Below are 7,287 nucleotides of genomic sequence, written 5' to 3'. Positions count from 1 at the left end.
AAATTGTCCATTTTGTACACGAAGTGCATCCAGTTTTTGACGTAACCCTTCCAACTTTTTAGCACATGCTATGTGGGTGAAATTATGATACCACACCAAGTTTCTACATATTCAGAGTTCATTTGTACCGCTTTTCAGTTTCATGGTCATTTAGGTCAAAAAAATCATTAAATTAAAGAAAAATAGCAAACGAGGTGACAAAGGGTTGAAAATTGATGACGTGGCTTTGAATGATGCATATTGAGCACATAGAAAGTGTGGAGTTGAAATAAGTTTAAAAAAATGAAATGCCTTGGTAAGAGATGAGTATTCGTCCCAAACCCTCATACTTCGAAAGAGATTGTTCATTTTATATACGAAGTGTATCCAGTTTGTGTCGTAACTCACCCAACTTTTTAACACATACTATGTGAGTGAAATTATGATACCACGCCAAGATTCAGAATTTTTAGAGTTCATTTGTAGCGCTTTTCAATTTCAGTGTCATTTAGCTAAAAAAAATCATTAAATGCATGAAAAATAGCAAATGAGGTGAGAAAGGGTTGAAAATTGATGATATGGCTTTGAATGATGTATATTGAGCACATAAAAAGTCTGGAGTTGAAATAAATTTAAAAAATAAAATGCCTTTGTAAGAGATGAGTATTCGTTTGAAACCCTCATATTACGAATGGGATTGTCCATTTTGTACACGAAGTATGTCCAGTTTTTGCCGTAAGCCTCCCAACTTTTTAGCACATGGTATGTGGGTGAAATGATGATACCATGCCAAGTTTCGGCGTTTTCAGAGTTCATTTGTAGTGCTTTTCAATTTGAGAGTCATTTAGCTCAAAAAAAATCATTAATTGCATGAAAAATAGCAAATGATGCTAGAAAGGGTTGAAAATTAATGGTGTGGCTTTGAATGATGCATATTGACCAATCAAAAAGTGTGGAGTTGAAATAAGTTTTAAAAAATGAAATGCCTTTGTAAGAGATGAGTATGGTTTCAAAAGAATGATAGTGTTGGGGAACGTCGCATGGGAAACGAAAATTTTCCTACGCGCACGAAGACATATCATGGTGATGTCCATCTACGAGAGGGGATTTCCGATCTACGTACCCTTGTAGATCGCACATCAGAAGCGTTAGTGAACGCGGTTGATGTAGTGGAACGTCCTCACGTCCCTCGATTTGCCCCGCGAACCGTCCCACGAACCGTCCCGCGATCCGTCCCACGAACCGTCCCGCGATCCGTCCCACGACCCGCTCCCATCTAGTGCCGAACGGACGGCACCTCCGCATTCAGCACACGTACAGCTCGACGATGATCTCGGCCTTCTTGATCCAGCAAGAGAGACGGAGAGGTAGATGAGTTCTCCGACAGCGTGACGACGCTCCGGAGGTTGATGGTGATCTAATCTCAGCAGGGCTCCGCCCGAGCTCCGTAGAAACGCGATCTAGAGGTAAAACCGTGGAGGTATGTGGTCGGGCTGCCGTGGCAAAAGTTGTCTCAAATCAGCCCTAAAACCCCACTATATATAGGAGGGAGGGAGGGGAGGAGGCAGCCTCAAAAGCTAAAGGTTTGGCCGAAATTGGAGGTGGAGGAGTCCTACTCCAATCCTACTTGGAGTAGGATTCCACCTTCCCACTTGGAAACTCTTTCCACCTTGTGTTTTTTCCTTCTCAAACCTTATGGGCCTTAGTGGGAACTTATTCCATCCCACTAGGGGCTGGTTTATCTCTTCCCATAGCCCATGAGACCCCTTGGGGCCTGACACCCCTCCTGATGGTCCCCGACACCCCTCCCGGCACTCCCAGTACACTACCGATGAGCCCGAAACTTTTCCGGTAATGCACGAAAACCTTCCGGTAACCAAATGAGGTCATCCTATATATCAATATTCATTTCCAGACCATTCCGGAAACCCTCGTGGCGTCTGTGATCTCATCCGGGACTCCGAACAACATTCGGTAACCAACCATATAACTCAAATACGCATAAAACAACGTCGAACCTTAAGTGTGCAGATCCTGCGGGTTCGAGAACTATGTAGACATGACCCGAGAGACTCCTCAGTCAATATCCAATAGCGGGACCTGGATGCCCATATTGGACCCTACATATTCTACGAAGATCTTATCGTTTGAACCTCAGTGCCAAGGATTCATATAATCCCGTATGTCATTCCCTTTGTCCTTCGGTATGTTACTTTCCCGAGATTCGATCATCAGTATCCGCATACCTATTTCAATCTCATTCACCGGCAAGTCTCTTTACTCGTTCCGTAATACAAGATCCCGCAACTTACACTAAGTCACAATGCTTGCAAGGCTTGTGTGTGATGTTGTATTACCGAGTGGGCCCCGAGATACCTCTCCGTCACACGGAGTGACAAATCCCAGTCTCGATCCATACTAACTCAACGAACACCTTCGGAGATACCTGTAGAGCATCTTTATAGTCATCCAGTTACGTTGCGACGTTTGATACACACAAAGCATTCCTCCGGTGTCAGTGAGTTATATGATCTCATGGTCATAGGAACAAATACTTGACACGAAGAAAATAGTAGCAACAAAATGACACGATCAACATGCTACGTCTATTAGTTTGGGTCTAGTCCATCACATGATTCTCCTAATGATGTGATCCCATTATCAAGTGACAACACTTGCCTATGTTCAGGAAACCTTGACCATCTTTGATCAACGAGCTAGTCAACTAGAGGCTTACTAGGGACAGTGGTTTGTCTATGTATCCACACATGCACTGTGTTTCCAATCAATACAATTATAGCATGGATAATAAACGATTATCATGAACAATGAAATATAATAACAACTAATTTATTATTGCCTCTAGGGCATATTTCCAACACTCTCCCACTTGCACTAGAGTCAATAATCTAGTTCACATCACCATGTGATTCCAACGAATCCAACACCCATATAGTTATGGGGTCTGATCACGTCTTGCTCGTGAGAGAGGTTTTAGTCAACGGTTCTGAAACTTTTTGATCCGTGTGTTCTTTACAAATCTTTATGTCATCTTATAGATGCTGCTACTATGTGCTATTCGGAAATACTCCAAATATCTACTCTACTATACGAATCCGTTTCACTACTCATAGTTATTCGGATTAGTGTCAAAGCTTGCATCGACGTAACCCTTTACGACGAACTCTTTAACCACCTCCATAATCGAGAAAAATTCTTTAGTCCATCAGTTACTAAGGATAAATTTTGACCGCTGCTGGTGATTCAATCATGGATCACTCTCTGTACCTCTCAACAGACTTTGAGTCAAGGCACACATCAGGTGCGGTACCCAGCATGGCATACTTCAGATTCTACGGCCAAGGCATAGAAGACGACCTTCGTCTATTCTCTTTATTCTGCCGGGGTCGGGTTTTGAGTCTTACTAAAATTCACACCTTTACAACGCAACCAAGAACTCCTTCTTTGGTGATCTATTTTGAACTCCTTCAAAAACTTGTCAAGGCATGCATCTTGTTGAAACTTCTATTAAGCGCTTTCGATCTATCTCCATAGATCTTTGATGCTCAACGTTCAAGTAGCGCAATCCAGGTATTCCTTTGAAAAACTCCTTTCAAACAACCTTGTATGCTTTACAGAAATTCTACATTAGTTCTGATCCACAATATGTCAACCACATATACTTACCAGAAATTCTATAGTGCTCCCATTCACCTTTTTGGAAATACAAGTTTCTCATAAACCTTGTACAAACCTAAAATCTTTGATCATCTCATCAAAGTGTATATTCCAACTCCGAAATGCTTGCACCAGTCCATTGAAGGATCGCTGGAGCTTGCATACTTGCTAGTATCTTTAGGATCGACAAAACCTCCTGGTTGTATCACATACAATGTTTGCTCAAGGAAACCGTCGAGGAAACAATGTTTTGACATCCTATGTGCAATATTTCATAAATAATGCAACAACTACTAACATAATTCTAACAGACTTTTAGCATCGCTACGAGTGAGAAAGTCTCATCATAGTCAACTGTTTGATCATTGTCGGAAACATCTTTGCGACAAGTCGAGCTTTTCTTAATAGTGACTTATCACCATCATCGTCTGTCTTCCTTTTAAAGATCCATCTTTACTCAATAGTCCTATGACTATCAAGTAGTTCTTCCAAAGTCTACACTTTTGTTTTCATACATGGATCCTCTCTCGGATTTCATGGCCTCCAGCCATTTGTCGGAATCCGGGCCCACCATTGCTTTCTCCATAACTCGTAGGTTCACTGTTGCTCAACAACATGACCTCCAAGACAGGGTTACCGTACCACTCTGCAGTACTACGCGACTTTGTCAACCTACGAGGTTTGTAGTAACTTGATCCGATGCTCGATGATCACCATTATCAGCTTTCACTTCAATTGGTGTAGGCGCTACAGGAACAACTTCCTGCGCCCTGCTACACACTGGTTGAAGTGATGGTTCAATAACCTTATCAAGTTCTACCACCCTCCCACTCAATTCTTTCAAGAGAAACCTTTCCTCGAGAAAGGATCCGTTTCTAGAAACAAACACTTTGCTTTCGGATCTGAGATAGGAGATGTACCCAACTGTTTTGGATATCCTATGAAGATGCATTTATCCGCTTTGGGTTCGAGCTTATCAGACTGAAATTTTTTCACATAAGTGTCGAAGCCCCAAACTTTCAAGAAACGACAGTTTAGATTTCTGTAAACCTCAGTCTATACTGTCTCATCTCAACGAAAATACACGGTGCCCTCTTTTAAAGTGAATGTGGTTGTCTCTAATGCATAACTCATAAACGATAGTGGTAATTCGATAAGAGACATCATAGCATGCACCATACCAAATAGTGTGTGGCTATGACGTTCAGACACATCATCACACTATGATGTTCTAGGTGGCATGAACTGCGAAACAATTTCCACATTGTCTTAACTGCGTACCAAAACTCGTAACTCAGATATTCATTTCTATGATCATATTGTAGACAGTTTACCCTCTTGTTACGACGAACTTCACTCCGAAACAGAATTGAACTTTTCAATATTTCAGACTTGTGATTCATTAAGTAAATACTCTTGTATCTACTCAAATCGTCATTGAAGTAAGAACGTAATGATATCCACTGCGTGCCTCAGCACCCATTGGACTGCATACATCAAAATGTATCACTTCCAACAAGTTACTATCTTGTTTCATCTCAATGAAAACAAGGCCTTGCTCATGTGGTATGATTTGTATGTCACTAGTGATTCAAAATCAAGTGAGTATAAAGATCCATCAGCATGGAGCCTCTTCATGCAATTTATACCAAAATGACTCAAGCGGCAGTGCCACAAGTAAGTGGTACTATCATCATTACCTCGTATATTTTGGCACCAATATCATGAACATGTGTAACACTACGATCGAGATTCAATAAACCATTGAAGGTGATTATTCAAGCAAATAGAGTAACCATTATTCTCTTTAAATGAATAATCGTATTGCAATAAACACGATCCAATCATGTTCATGCTTAACGCAAGCACCAAATAACAATTATTTAGGTTTAACACCAATCCCGATGGTAGAGGGAGTGTGCGACGTTTGATCATATCAACCTTGGAAACACTTCCAACACGTATCGTCATCTTGCCTTTAGCTAGTCTCCGTTTATGCCGTAGCTTTCATTTCGTGTCACGAATCACTTAGCAACTGAACCGGTATCCAATACCCTCGTGCTACTAGGAGTACTAGTAAAGTACACATCAACATCATGTATATCAAATATACTTCTTTCGACTTTTGCCAGCCTTCTTATCTACCAAGTATCTAGAGTTGCTCCGCCTCAGTGACTGTTCCCCTCATAACAGAAGCACTTAGTCCCGGGCTTGGGTTTAATCTGGGGTCTCTTCATTAGTGCAACAACTGCTTTGCCGTTTCACGAAGTATCCCTTCTAGCCCTTGCCTTTCTCGAAACTTAGTGGTTTTACTAACCATCAACTATTGATGCTCCTTCTTGATTTCTACTTTCGCATTGTCAAACATCGCGAATCGCTCAAGGATCATTGTATCTATCCTTGATATGTTATAGTTCATCACGAAGCTCTCACAGCTTGGTGGCAGTGACTTTGGAGAACCATCACTATCTTATCTGGAAGATCAACTCCCACTTGATTCCAGCGATTGTCGTACTCAGATAATCTGAGCACACGCTCAACGATTGAGCTTTTCTCCTTTACTTCGTGGACAAAGAATCTTGTCGGAGGTCTCATACCTCTTAACAAGGGCACAAGCATGAAATCACAATTTCATCTCTTTAGAACATCACTTATGTTCCGTGACGTTTCAAAACGTCTTCGACGCCTTGCTTCTAAGCCATTAAGTATTTTGCACTGAACTATCGTGTAGTCATCAGAAACGTGTATGTCGGATGTTCACAACATCTATAGACGACGCTCGAGGTGCAGCACACCGAGTGGTGCATTAAGGACATAAGCCTTCTGCGCAGCAACGAGGACAATCCTCGGTTTTACAGACTTAGTCTGCAAAGTTTTCTACTATCAACTTTCAACTAAATTTTCTCTAGGAACATATAAAAACAGTAGAGCTATAGGGCAAGCTACATCGTAATTCGCAAAGACCATTTAGACTATGTTCATGACAATTAGTTCAATTAATCATATTACTTAAGAACTCCCACTCAAAAAGTACATCTCTCTAGTCATTTGAGTGGTACATGATCCAAATCCACTATCTCAAGTCTGATCATCACGTGAGTCGAGAATAGTTTCAGTGGTAAGCATCTCTATGCTAATCATATCAACTATACGATTCATGCTCGAGCTTTCGGTCTCATGTGTTCCGGGGCCATGTCTGCACATGCTAGGCTCGTCAAGATTAAACCGAGTGTTCCGCGTGTGCAACTGTTTTGCACCCGTTGTATGTGAACGTTGAGTCTATCACACCCGATCATCACGTGGTGTCTCGAAACGAAGAACTGTCGCAACGGTGCACAGTCGGGGAGAACACAATTTCGTCTTGAAATTTTAGTGAGAGATCACCTCATAATGCTACCGTCGTTCTAAGCAAGATAAGGTGCATAAAGGATTAACATCACATGCAATTCATAAGTGACATGATATGGCCATCATCACGTGCTTCTTGATCTCCATCACCAAAGCACCAGCACGATCTTCTTGTCACCGGCATCACACCATGATCTCCATCAATGTGTCGTCATCGGGGTTGTCGTGCTACTCATGCTATTACTACTAAAGCTACGTCCTAGCAATATAGCAAACACATCT

Source organism: Hordeum vulgare, chromosome 3H, assembly GCF_904849725.1.
Source record: "Hordeum vulgare subsp. vulgare chromosome 3H, MorexV3_pseudomolecules_assembly, whole genome shotgun sequence".
Taxonomy (NCBI): Eukaryota; Viridiplantae; Streptophyta; class Magnoliopsida; order Poales; family Poaceae; genus Hordeum; species Hordeum vulgare.
Note: the sequence above shows the minus strand (reverse complement) of the source record.